The sequence below is a fragment of the Dromaius novaehollandiae genome, chromosome 1 (assembly GCF_036370855.1).
Source record: "Dromaius novaehollandiae isolate bDroNov1 chromosome 1, bDroNov1.hap1, whole genome shotgun sequence".
Taxonomy (NCBI): domain Eukaryota; kingdom Metazoa; phylum Chordata; class Aves; order Casuariiformes; family Dromaiidae; genus Dromaius; species Dromaius novaehollandiae.
Window position 1 is genome coordinate 154,964,093 of NC_088098.1, and position 14,325 is coordinate 154,978,417.

Consider the following 14,325-nt stretch of genomic DNA (forward strand, 5'->3'; position numbering starts at 1 on the left):
CACTTCCTATTTGTAAAGTAATAATTTTCCTCTTTGCTGAATAAATTGATTCTGTGGGCCATGTTGGTATTATTTCATTAACTCAAAGGCCAAAGACCTTGTAGTGTATTAGCCTAGGGTGTAATTATTACTAAATTAAGAGGAAGCACCCTTGAGATATTGTGGGCCAAAACCTCAGTTGGTTTCACTCTGCATTACTCCACTGAAGTAACAGCAAAGAGATGTGCATATTCACTGAGAAACAATCCAGCATTGATTATAAAGAGCCCTAGGAATGATTACTAATAGCTTAGTTATTGAGAAATAACTTTATATTATTTTAACTAATTTGGAGCATGTAAGTTGAGGAGTTTAATTTACCCATATAGCAGTAATGGAGACAAGGAGACTCCTTCAGAGGGTAACTAAGAATGGTTATCCACGTATAATGAATGGTTACCCATTTATACCAGGGCTGAAATTAGTTGATTATGTTCTCTGTCAGGAGACAATAATGTGATTGCATTCCCAGGCAGATGTATTACTTAGCACTTGCTCACCAATGCCAGAGAGCAAAGCCAGAAACAGTTTCTGTGGGCTGACATTATACACCATATAATCCTAGATAAAAACAGTCCTGAACCTAGTTGTCATTTGTCCCAGGGCTGTGAAGAGAGGTTGTAAAAGTCACGCTGAATCATGCTGAACTCTTCCTATGCTTCCATGCATGGACATCAAGAAGTGATTTCCATGATCTCCATAACTGCCTTTTACAGAGCTGGCGCAAAGCCTTTCAGCAACATAGGCCAGACTCCAAGCTGACAACCCACAGGTGAGAGTCTGAAGCCAGACTGCACTTGCAATGGGAAAGCCATAGAAAATGGCCCTTGTTGTTTATATCCCAATCCTGAGCATTGGCTGTTCTTTCTGGGGTTTCCTCTTTCCTCTCAGAATAGCCCCAACTCTAGCTATCCACACCCTTTTCTTGTTGGTGGCAACAGCAGCTACCAGCCTGGCTTTTTAGGGCTCTAGCCCTAGAAAAGCTTTACTTTTGTAAGTAGCAAACCCACAGTAATTTAACTGCTGCCAGCTGTCTGCCACAGCTGTCTCTATTAACCCATCACAGAGCTCACCCTGCTTTTACATATTGAAAGATTGCTGTGTTTCCTCCTTAGCTTCATGTTTTCCTTCAAACTTTTCTCTTGTTTCTAAACTCTTTGTCATTTTTATTCCTTTTGGAATAAAAATCTACTGGGTTCCCTTAAATTGTATTTTGTGTAAAGTGTGTAGATCCAAACAGGGCATCATAGTGCAGTGGATGGCTGACTGACTAGAAGTTGAGTAGAATCAGCGCATTGCGTTTCTTACCTGTGACACTGCTCTGAATTTCATCCCAAATGAGATTTAATTTTCTTTTCCAGTAATGTCATGACTTCTACTCATATTCTCTCTGCAAACTGCTGTAACTGTGGGTCCTTTTCTGATGGCTTGTTGCCTATTTAGTTTCTCATTTTGTAGTTGTGTATCTGATGTCTTCTTTCTGTGCAGTACTCTGCACTGAATTTCATGTTGTTGATTTTAAGTTTGACATCCAAAGTATCAAGATCAATTAGACTTCTGATATTGTTTTCCCTTGTGTATTTAACATTATGTCACCACAAAAGTCTTAAGTGTATTCTCTATTCTGTCACCCAAGTCATTCGTGAACACACTGAATCAAACTGGCTCTAGGACAATTCTCTGCAGAATCCTGCTTGAAGCATTCTCTACATTTGGAAGCATGCTGATAATGAATTTTAGACATTTGTTGTTTAAATGCTATATTTTCAGTCATTTTTACATCTATTTTTTAGTGATTTTATCTAAACAATATTTCTGTGATTTGTATATACCGGGAAATACAAAACAGACTCAGAAGCCTTATTAAAGTGTAGGTATGTCACAGGCATTACTGTTTCTTTTTCAGACATCAGAGCAGTTGTTCTTCTGCAAGAGGAGAATAGATTGATTTGACATGACTTATTCTTGACAAATCTATGTTTGCAGTTTTAATGGCCTTAATATCCTCAAGATGCTTATAAATTGATTATTTAATCCTTTGTCTAATATTCCTTCTGACATTGAATTAGGCTATGGTCCTCCTATTCCTCCCCTTTTTAATGGTAGGTACTGTGCCAACTACTCTCTAGTCTTTTGGGCCTTTTCCTACCCTTCTCAAGTTGTCAAAGGTAGTTCTAGTGCGCTAGGAATTACTTTGACTAATTTTTTAAGTGTTCAGTGGTGAATTTCATCAGACCCCACAACTTAAAAACATTCTAATTATCTAAATATTATTTAACCTACTCCTTCCGTATTCTGGACTACATACTATTCTCTTGCTAAATTAATTGCATTAACATTTGCTCTTATTTAATCTTTTTTTTGTGAAGACTGAAGCAAAATAAGCATTGGAAGTTTCACCTTTCTTTGTGTCTGTTATTTGCTTTCCTTTCCCATTAAATGACAAACCTAAATTTCCTTTTATTTCTCTTATTTTAATGAAGATTCTTATTGTCTTTTATATCCTTGGCTGCTATTAATTCATTTTGCACTTTACCATTTGTAATGTTATCCTCCATATTTACATTGTCTCTTTAGACGCGTCCTATGGGTATATATGGATGTGCTATAATTTTTCTCAATGGAGTGGTTGAAAAGGCCCCTTATTTCTCATTACCACTCCATTGCTAGAGGTTACTGCCTCCAAAGCTGAGGTGTTCCTAATCTATTTCAATGGTAAATTGGGTGGGTTAGCTTAAATCATTGCTAAGGGTGAAACACAAAAGCCACTTTGCAATATCCTTAATCATGAATTCCTTTTCCTACTTGTCTTTTGATTTTCAAAGAACTCTGTGTTTTCCTCTTGCTCTGCTTCCTACTTTCTTTCACATTGGGATGTTTGCCGTTGTGCTTTTCATGATACCTTTTCCAACAGCTGCCACTTCTTTTGCACTTCTATTCTCAACATTTATTTTCCCAAGATTCTCTATTTCGGGAAGATTCTTTGACTTTACGAAAATCTGCCAATCTTGAAAAGCATTATTAGTTATAGGAGAGTTAGATGAAGATATTTACGAAGCTTGAAATGCACAAAATAATTATTTTTTAAAAGAAGGCTAAAATATTTCTGCTACAGGCCTCAGAGCATATATCTTTTTGGTGAATCAGGAAGGCTGGTGACATATTTTACAACTAGGAAATCTTTCAGACATTTAACTCAGGCCTTTGGCTCACATGCATAATTATAATTTTGACATACATTCTAAATGATCAGGCACATAAAGTTGTGAAGATGGTCTTAGAACCAATGCATTTCATTTTTTTATTAGTTTCTGCTTGTCCTATATAACCCCTGATTTGTATAGCAACACTCAGTGGGAATGAAAGGTTTAAAGTAAGAGAGTAAGGTTTGTTACTGCAGAGCTCTCAAACTTGAGTGTCAAGCATGTGTGGTCTCATTTCCTGTTCTTAGTCTTTTCCTCGTCTTGTAAACCAGCTGTTGAGAACTTTGTGCTCTTGCCATGAAATATAACTAAACTCCCGAAGCAAAGAGTATTTGTTAAGATTTTGTTGCTAACAACAAAGAAGGTGCATCAGAGAAACTCTGTCAATTATACACCTAAAAGAAACTGATAGTAGGTGCTTCAGAGAAAGATGTTCTTTCTCTTTAATCTGCTACATCCTTTTAGTGTTAGTGAATAGCTTTAGATGGACTGACTCAGAGGACAGCACAGTTCTGTGCTTAAACCAGCTGCTTAGACATCATCCTATTGATGGATAGGTAGAGTTTTGGTATACACTGCAACTGTCCTAATACCCAAGCTGTTCTTTGGTGGGAGAAAAAGACATTCTTTTACTTACAATCCAAATTGAGATGGTGAGACTAATTAGCATTTATTGTTTTTGAAAATATTATTGCAAATATCTAGCTATACTGAATGTTCAAGAAAATTACTGCAGAATGAAGGATAAATATAAAGAATTAAAAAATGAAAATTTGTATTTGTTCATTTCCCCAATTTTTCCACTTGACCTAAAGAAAATAGTTTTAGCTCTGATGCCCAATACATGTCAGCATGTAAAGATTAGACATTCCTTTCAGGAAAATACACTGAAATAAGTTTTTTCTGCCTCACTCTTCATTAAAGTTATCAATTTTGAGATGGCAACTAGCACAGCTAATTCTAGCAGCAAAAGAGTAAGCAAGATTTCAACCTCTGAAAGAGATGGAACATAAATGAGAGATTTTCAATCAGCTAAGCCTGATGAATTTCCTCCAAGGGTACTTAAAGAGCTGATGGATGAAATCTTATGTTTTTTTGCAGTTATCTTTGAGAACTCATGAAGGATGAGTGAACTACCAGGAAATTGTCTCTGGACAAACAGGGTTTCTATCTTTAAAAAGAAGGAGCTGAGAAATTATAGACGCTTAGACTAACTTTAGTTTCTGAAAAAGTAATGAGTAATCAAACGGACTATCTGTAAACACCTGAAAGGTAAAGAGATGAGAAACAGGCACCATGGATTTGCCAAGAACACATCGTGTGAAAAGAATCTAATTTCCTTCTAGAAGAGGGCAACAGACCACGCTGACAGAGGAGAAACAACATATGCTATTTTTCTTGATGTTAGTAAAGCTTCTGACATTGTCTCACATGACATTTACATAAGCAAGCAAAGGAAAAATGTTCTGGACAAAAATTTATTGGGTAAGTGTAAAGCGAGTTTGAAAAGCAGATTTAGGGAGTAGTAAGTGATGTTTCAGTGTCAAAATGGAAGGCTGAATTGCATGGACTTTCACAAGAGTCTGTCCTGGTTACTATATGATATTGTCATTGACAATCCGAATAGAGGAAGAGAGGGATGTCTATTTTAGCACTGCAGAGTTTGTGAATACTTAGATATGAATAGCTTTGTTTTCTTCTGTCTTCTTGCTACAGTCGAGTAGTTAGAAATTCAGCTACGCCAGCTCTTAATAGAGCTCCACCTCTAAAAATGTATACTGCCTTATTTTAGAAAGGATTGTATAACACCAGAGTGGGCTCAGACTGTGCAGTGAAGAGTCACTGCTCAATGAGCAATGATTCTCCTCTCTGCAGTGGAGCACCCAGCACACACTGATCATCACTATATATTCACCACATCAGTGCAAATGCTGTTGTTTGTGTGCAAAAGAGTGTGTCAGGAGAGCAGGAGCATGCACACTGTTCAGTAATTGTGTTTATGTCATAGTCATAAAAAATCAGTAGACTGCAGAACTGATGTGCATTTTCAAACTGTGACATTGCAGCCAATTGGATCAGTTGTCTGACTGCCAAACACATCATTAATTTTGACATAATGTCAGTGAAACAAGCAGCAAGTAATGGGGGATGGGTCTGAAAGGCAAGATCCAACAGGTTTCATTAAAAAAAAATCTAAAGCAAAAGAGAATTTTTATTTGGCTTTGTTTGCTCTCATTTGCTGGTACATTGAACTCTACTAATTGATTCCATTAACAGGAGACCTGTCTTTGTGAGGAGACTGCAATTTTAAGGACAAATGCTTTTACAGATTGAGTATATTGTAAAGTTGATGTATTTGACCTCTTAGGCAAGATGCAAAACAACATCCTTGAAGTTCCATTAGCAGAACACAATGTTCAAATCAACATGATCCCCATAATGCCTTCCTTATCAGCATACTTTAAAAAATAACCAGAAGCTGAGAAAACTGCAAGCAGGGTCCCCAGGGGAAGGACGTCTTCATGAGGGTTCCTTGTGAAGTTCTTCCTTATTCTTCCACCAGAAAGATCTGCCACACTTTCCATTAAGCTATGGAAATCTGTTCCATGCCTCTCCCAGAGATCTCCATGCCAAGAGCTTGCTTGCTCTGTTCTCCATCAGTGCCTGCAATTTCCTTTAGCAGTCTGATGGAAAGGGACCACTTTGCTATGTAAAGCCAGGCAATGTTAAGATTTTCAAGGGAACTTCTGTGGGACATAAATGGACATTCAGATTATAGAATAAGACAAGCTCTCTGAGGGAACAAGCCTCCTTTTGTTGAGTACATTCAAGATGCTATGGTACCTCTAATTTTTTAGTGCTCCTATGCCAATGCTATTTTTACATAGGAAGGCTTCTGTACTATTATAAAGATGATATTGTGCATCTGAGTTATCAAGATCCCAATGGAACTGATAAGGAAAACCATGGGGTGCTCACAGTTGGGACTCATGTATGATATAGGGACTACAGAATTCTGGACAAACTTTCACATGCAGCACAGTAGAATTCCATAAATACTATTTGAATGTCCCCCAGTATATTGCCAGTGAAATGATCCATGTAAGAAAACAAGACTGTTTCTCTCTGCTACTTTAATTCTAGACCAGATGAAAGATGAGTACAATGAGGCTCTTTCATATGGCTGCATCCACGTACTCATAAAAGCTGTGAGACAATTAGACTAGCAAACCAAAGACATGTCTTTTTTAGGTCTAGTTAGTTTACTTACAAGTAAATTGAGGTAAACTGAGGAATTTTAAAGTGCATGACCTGAATAAAGTATGCTAACTATAAATTATGTCTTAGAATTTATCAATTATCTTTTTCAAAACAGCACAAAACTAAACATTATTGGCTTTAAACCAAAATTTTCAGTGGAATTTAAAAAGAAGATAGGAATATATATATTCAATATATATATAATATTCAATGCAATATATATTTTCAAAGGAAAATAGTAGAGCAGAAGCAACATCAAGATCCCACATCTAAAGACAATTAATTGTTAAATTAAAACAGGTGGTAATAGCTCAACTCCAACTACAAACCCGTGATAGCAGTGTGAATCATTGTGAATACTGCTCAGGTGTTCTGTGAATTAGTAGAAAGAAAACTTACAGCCCACTAGTTTTGATCACTGCTCAAGATACAATAGCATTCTCGTAGATTCTGGATGACTACAGATAGAAATCTAAAGACATGGTTTAGCAATTTGTTTAAACCTACCTAAATCTATCCTGCAGCACAAAGGAGTGATCCTATGCTCCTTCCAATCTATAGACTGAGAACTCCCACTTCTGCCTAAGACCATATGGCTTTATATTCTCAAACCCAAAACTAGCCTCCTACCTGCAGAGTCCTCTTTCAAGAGAACTCACTGAATCAATCGCATATGGAAGAATAGTGCTGCCAATCAAAAACAAAAGCACAGGTCATCAAGAAATGACCAACCATTTATTCAAGCTACATGGATCATGTGACTCAACTGATTATGCCAGGTCAGATTTATAACCCATCAGGGAATGACACTACATGCAAAAAAAATAAGAGATACCCTGAAAAAACTTAGGGCTGATTACGGTGGTTAGGAGGACAGATCCAAGAAGAGAAAGTGATGGTAGTGTGCTTCTGGAAACTACTGAGAATATGAGACATTACAAAATACTTCATTACTTGCATAGATTCGGTTAGTTCCATGTGAAAGATAGATCTCCCCATCAAGGACTGCAACCTAGCAAACATCAGGAGATCTTCTCAGAAGATCATCTGCCACCCTTATGTTTTTTTATTATCTCTTGTCATTATTGCCATGTTCAGGGAATCTCTAACTGTATTTCATTATGTAAAAATTATCATTAGTCATATCTTCCATATGGACAATCTAAAATTTTGCAACAAGTCAGATAAAGACATCCTGGTTCTCTGAAGACCCACCCAAACTATATCTATATGCAATTTATATGATAAGCATAAGCCACTGTGATCAAAGGTCAGATTGTAAGAAAAGATGGTCTAGCACCAAAGTCATTGACTCATTATTATGTCTTGTCACTTCAGAACTTGTCTCCATTAAGAACTCTAATTTTCAAAAGTAGCGTACAATACAATAAGAAGAGCTTCGACCAGTTCCTGAAATTCATGCTCAAGCTGTGTTTGTGGGAAATTACTAGCTATGCCCTATTGGTAATATTTTATATTGCTGGTAGAATAGACTGGATTCCGAATGACCAGAAAAGGGCTTATAACTGGAGGGCATTCAGAGAAGGTAGTGGCAGAATGCGATGGCCATATTCATTTTACTCAAATGTTGGTGTATACACATTTACAGGTGAACCACTTGTCTAGCTGATGGAGGAAAACTGGCTCATCTAGAACTCTATTTCCCAATAATAATTTGACATTTATTAGTAAATTAATAAAACTCAAAACTTTTGTATGAGTTTTGGAGAAACAAATTTCTATTTCTTGTTAAAAACTGATCTCCTATTAAGGGACATCAGATATGATGAATTGATTCTGCTTTTATACAAGTAACATAAATTGAACAAGGAGGAGGTTATATGCATAAAAATGAAGGTATAAATGCCTGTCATCAGCAGAATGTTCTTAAAACTGCTCATGAGGTGCCCTCTAACAGAGTAAGACTGTACTATTAAACAGGAATGCTTTTTTTTCCATGTCAGTTTAATTTAATTTTTTCAGTTCTGTTACTATTACTTAAGTGGCAGAATCTTCTCACTGGGAAAGAAAGTCCTCACCATTTAATAACATAAAGGTGAAAATATATGCAGCAGTTTCTGAAAAATGCCTTGTGCCAATTTAAACTTTTTTTGTTTTGAAAAGTAGCTCTTGGTAGAAAGAAGACCTTCTAAAATGTGGATGCTGCAGTGCTATTTTCATGAATCTACAGGCATCCAGACTGAATCAATAGTTCTAAGAGAAGTGCAAACTGTACCATTCATCTTAATGGAGTGTTTACTTTGAAGCCTATTTATAACCTTGTAAACATTATTTTTATTATTTATTGATTTACTTGCTTACTAGAATGATAGTCCAGGCTTCTTTCTGTAACAAATGGTGTTCCTTGAGCCTAGTTTTAGCCTGTGCTCCCTGCTTTATCTGGTCCCCACCCTGGCAATTTTCCCAACACACATCAGGAAAAAAGGACTAATTTTCAACTCCAACATACACTTCTAAAAGTAAAAATCTTTCTGAAACATCAGACAGGAAACCAGATATCCCCAGAAACTAACACCCTTGAGAAATTCTCGGAAAGGAAAGAAGTACCAGCTATCTTGGTAAGTACCATTGCTAAAGCTCAGAACTGAGAAATCAAGAGCAAGCATCTTGTCTCCACCAGAATCAGGATGAGGTCTGGTGGTATCCAATATGATTTACTCCCAAAGACAAAGCATAGGCTTGTTTATGAATCTGTCAACTGATGTGAGGAAACAAAGAAGGCCACAACTTAAAAAACTCCAAGCTATCAGCAGAGTGCAAACAGAAGCAGCAGTAGTGGTGAAGAGGACACAAGAAACTAGTTTCTGCACCTATGTGCAAATATTGCCAAGGGAAGATAAAGGAAACAAACCAGATTGTCACTGTTTTTCACTGCTGAATGTTCTTGTAAGACTCTTAAGTTATTCAGACTGGAGAGTGAAATTCTTTTCTTGCATAATGAATACCTACAGTAGTGTCTATTTCTGTAACACAGTCAGATACCCATCTATATCAATTTATTTTACACAATCTTGCTCTGTAATTAATTTTATTTATGTCCTGGAAATTTCAGGACATTTTACTGCAGTGAGGCATAAGGAAAGATTATGTAATTCGTAAAAAAATCCAGGGTCTTAAATGGTAAAATATAATTTCTATTGAAAGAAAATAAGATATCAGATTTGCATGCATTGCCAGACAAAGGAAGAGTGTTCACAGAGTGGGCAGACAACAACTATTTCATTACATTCTCTGATGAAGCAAGCACAGGCTCTTTGCTTAGTGAATAAGAGGGAGAGGTGAATGGTGATGGAGTGAATCTGCTGCCAGAAACACCTTTGAAAGAGTCCCAGAATGATCAGCGTCACAAGAGCAAGCAGATGTGCTGATGGCATAAACGAGATGAAACAGTGGAAAAGATACTGAAAACTGAATACTTTCTCATTCTGCCTGACAGAGTAGTGATAAACTTGCAACCACCAGTTACTTACAAACTAGTAGGAAAGAGAATCTACTAGGGGTTCATGTTAACAAGACAAAAATGTTTTTATTCAGCATTTGGCATGCTACAGTAAGAGCTGTCTCAGTGTTGGGCTCAGATCCCTCTGGGAGGATCCTCTTCTCCCACTGATGTCAAGGGACACAAGAACAAGCAGCACTGCTCAGCTTGTGCCCAGCTCTTCCTCAGGCCAAGCTGACACAGACAAAGAATAAATAGGATCTGTTTATTCACTAAGAAACAGGAACCTAGTTTTTTTGCTGTTTGAATTCACATTAGAGCAAATTAAACTAGAAATACAGAGAGAAGTGGGAGGTTGTACAGTCTGATCAGAAATGGACATGCTAGGTTCTAATTGTTAAAATACCTCATCAGCCACATGAGATGGTTCAGAAGTTCAGTCTGATTTTGAGTAGGTGTCCCTCAGTCTACATACTTTTCTGAACAGCTTTTGTCTCAAAAAAATCTCATGACATGTCTCTCTCATGAGTTGACAGCTAGTCCTAGTTTCAGTCAAGTCAAAGACAGTACAAAAATAGAGCTTTCCCCTAATGTATCAGTGCTGAAGAACAGAGACATTTCCTTAATGGTCTAACCACAGATCCAGTGGCCAATACTGCCTGAAAGTCTATATCAGAGAGTGGTCCATGCTAGGTGTTGCATTTAAATGAAGAAGAAAAGAATCTGTGAGGGATGATCAAGGAACAACTTTCCCATAAAAAGTATAGCCAAGTCCTGAGGGCCTCAGCATACCCAGGACCAGGGAATTTTCTGGCAGAATATTTAGGGTCTTGAGCAAACCCTCAGATCAAAGCTATAAGTGCCTAAATATTGCACTACTTTTTCCTGAGAGTGGTGATGAAGCAACAATTAACCACTATGTTGTCCTTCATGAATCAAGTCCTGGTTCTTTGGTGGCTCAAGACTAACTAAAGATTTTGTTCTAACAGCTGTTAAAGAAAACCTCAAAAACCTAAATTCCTGACATTGCCTCTTCTTTATATCATGTTGAGAACAGATATTTTCTCTGACAAGCTTGAAGCAGAAAAAGTGTTTAAAAGCTCTGTCATGTCCTAATCCCCATTTATTGTTCTTAATCCCTGGGAGCCCAGTAGAACCACCAATTCTCTCAATATCATCCTGCTTCACATATATTTACATAATGTGTTATTTTGTGTGTGTGTCTTTCTATATCTGCTCCTCAAACTCCCTCTCAGCTTTCCTAATTCCTATACTATCTTATATCTCTTATAAATTGTGCTATTGGCTTCAAGTATGTTTGAATTCCATTATCCAAAGGACATGTCTTTGACACAAATATGATCTTGAAGCCTGCCCTCTAACCATGATTTTTTTTTAAACTTTTCTTCTTAATTCCTTTTTTGTTTAGGGTTACCTCTGTTAATCAATCATGATAGGCTTAATTGGCTACCATGTTGATCCTATGTGTTTGCTTGCATTTCCCATACAATACTGTTAGATCAGAATTAAATGTAAATAGGTGTACAAGGGTTTTTAGAAATATTGTAATCTCAGTTTTCAATCTAAGTAGAGTTTGGTGTGAGACTTGTTCTAGGTCAGCATGAGTTAACATTCTGTCCAAAGCAGATGGTCCAATCCCGCCCAAAACTGCAGCAGTCAGGAAGAGTATGTACAAACTAGTATGTAGTTATTTAAATAGCAGTCCCTTCTGCTTTGCAATTTTGATTAGTTTCCTGTATTTGAGTGAAGAGTCTGTAAGTGGCAACTGAAGTACAGCAAATGGACTGTTTAAGACTTTGAAAGCATTCCAATGTTCTTCTATTAGCTATAAGTAAAGAAGTGAAATATAGCATACCTAGTGATTCAGAGATCTTACAATGATTAACATTGCTTGTATGATTGGTAACACATCTTGCTGTCAAGACTGCTTGACTGCATGACTACACAAAATTTTTATGAAGAATAATATTTAATGTTAATAATTACATTAATTTAATTATTTAGGGTTAATAAGATTATTAAGACATTTAAGTAAGTGGCATTTGGATAAATGCATTAGCATCATTTGTTATGAAAACAGATTTCATGTCAAAGCCTGTCTCTTCTGGTGATTTTTATTGATTTTGCAGTATCAGAACCTTTATAAATAAATATCTTCTGTGGCTTTGTCTGCCGATGTTCAGAAATATATAAACTAGACTTCCCATTTATCTGCATGTATTTAGTATTCTCAAAATTATTCTTTGGTGTGTCTTTTCACTGTCATAAATGAGAAGAAGTACTGCTTCTGGGAAAATATTTCCATTCATAGAGCATTTCAGTTCTCCCCTACACCTGTACGTTAAAATCTGTGAAAAGGTATGGGTGTATCAGAGATAATTGCTGAGACTGGTAGGTGCCCTTCTGCCCAGTACCATTCCTAAAGGTAGCTAGGGCTACTGTGGCAGAGTGAGGAGAATGCCAGAGTCTTAGATAGACCTGTGGGAGGGCCTCATCTGCTCATAGATCTATCTTAAGAAAGACTGTGTTCAGTGGAAGTTTGTATGGAGAATCTCATATGCATCTGCTCTTGGAAATAAATACTTTTTGTTCCCTCAGCACATTCGCTTTTGTTTTGTGTCCCTCTTCAAGGGATACCGAGCTAGGCACCTCTTTCAGCCAAAGGCTGGCATGGCCATAACTTATTGCAGAAGCAGATAAATGGACTTAAGCTAGAAAATAAGAAAAGTTGAGGAGAAAGAGGTGCTTAAAAAGCCTGCTACTCTCAAGAAGAATGGGCTGCAAAGAAGTGCTGCCTGAGTATGTGTCTCCTGTGAATCTGTTCCTGAAATTAGGTGTCTACAGCAAATTCACCTTTGCCTATCCTTCTCCCTTCCACTCTTTCCTCACAAAAAATAATAAAGTCAGTGACAGTGACCAACTCATTTCCGAATGGTTTGGGACAATAAGAGAGGAGATTATTCAGTTCTCTCCTCTGCCTGCTGGAACTTAACCCTCTTCCAACTAGGACAGTATCTAGGCTCAGAGTTCAGGGTTAACATATCTCATCCTCTTCTGATGAGGCTTCTCCACTTTGTGTATAAAATTTCATCACACTAGGGAATTAGATGGATTCAAAATTCCTCTTTCTGAGTGAAGATCCAAATTACTAGGCTACTGAGGTTTTACCTGGCTTCCTCCCCACTGGGACTCCAAATTACTGAAATATTTAATACGGAGGGAGAGTTGGTGGGCCACCCTATTCCCAGAATACCTTGCCTTTTAGAGGGCAGTCACTTTTTTGGGAAATGAAGTGTTGATTCTTATCTCTTCAGATACAGGGAAGAACTGAAGCTAGCTTTCCATACACAGAAGAGTGTTCAGACAGGAGGGGAAAATGGCATTATTCATCTCTTTTGTGCCACTGCTGGCTTAGTGGATGTCTTCAGAAATTCATTTGGATTTAGTCCTTATAGATGAGATAGGTATCTACCTTAAGAAGCCTACAAGGTCTTAAAGATAAACAGGGAGCCTAGCTGCTCAATGCTATTCATGGCTTGGCTGCCCAGACATATGTATAGTCACAAAGATGTAGGCAGCTTTAGGACTCCTCTAGTACATGTACATAACTGCAGTGCCTCTGTGATGAGCTCCAGTTTGGAATATCAATGTTTTGAATCCAGTTTATAGTCCATAAATTTGTGCTTGCAACAGAGACATGGAAAGTCCTCTCTTAATGCTTTCAACTAAATTAGTGCCTTCAGAAACAGAATTCACAAATTAAATGACTGAAAGTGAACTAAATTCAATGTATGATAATTCACTTGTATGGTTATATTATTATGCTACAGAAATACGTCAAATCCCAGTTTTATCCTCAACGTCATAAATCTTGTGCCACTGAACCCAGCACTAAATGTTGCTCGTACTGAGCAAAGCAACACTTGCAATGTATGTCTTTGCCTCTGTAATGCTTCTTCACTTCTTCCAAATATTTCTCAATATTTCTGGGTCCTAAAAGATATAATTCCAGGCAATTTAGCTGCATTTACTTTTTATGACCTGGTGAGAGATAATAAATATTCTGTCTGTCATTGAGTTTTATGTTCCAGTCTCTCCACATGGATGAGCAGAACAAATAACAACTGTGCTGTTACACCGTAGTCTCATTATCTTGAGTGATCTTCCCTACTTCCCTACTTGCTATGCTCTAGTCCTCTCCCAATATTTTTCATCTACCTTTCTCTCTGCTACAGACTGCAAGATTTCTGAGGCAAATATTGCTTGTATGATGAATATATGAGCCTCTTGTGTGTTTTGATTACCTCAGGAATATAAAATACTATTGCTGTTCTATTTTAT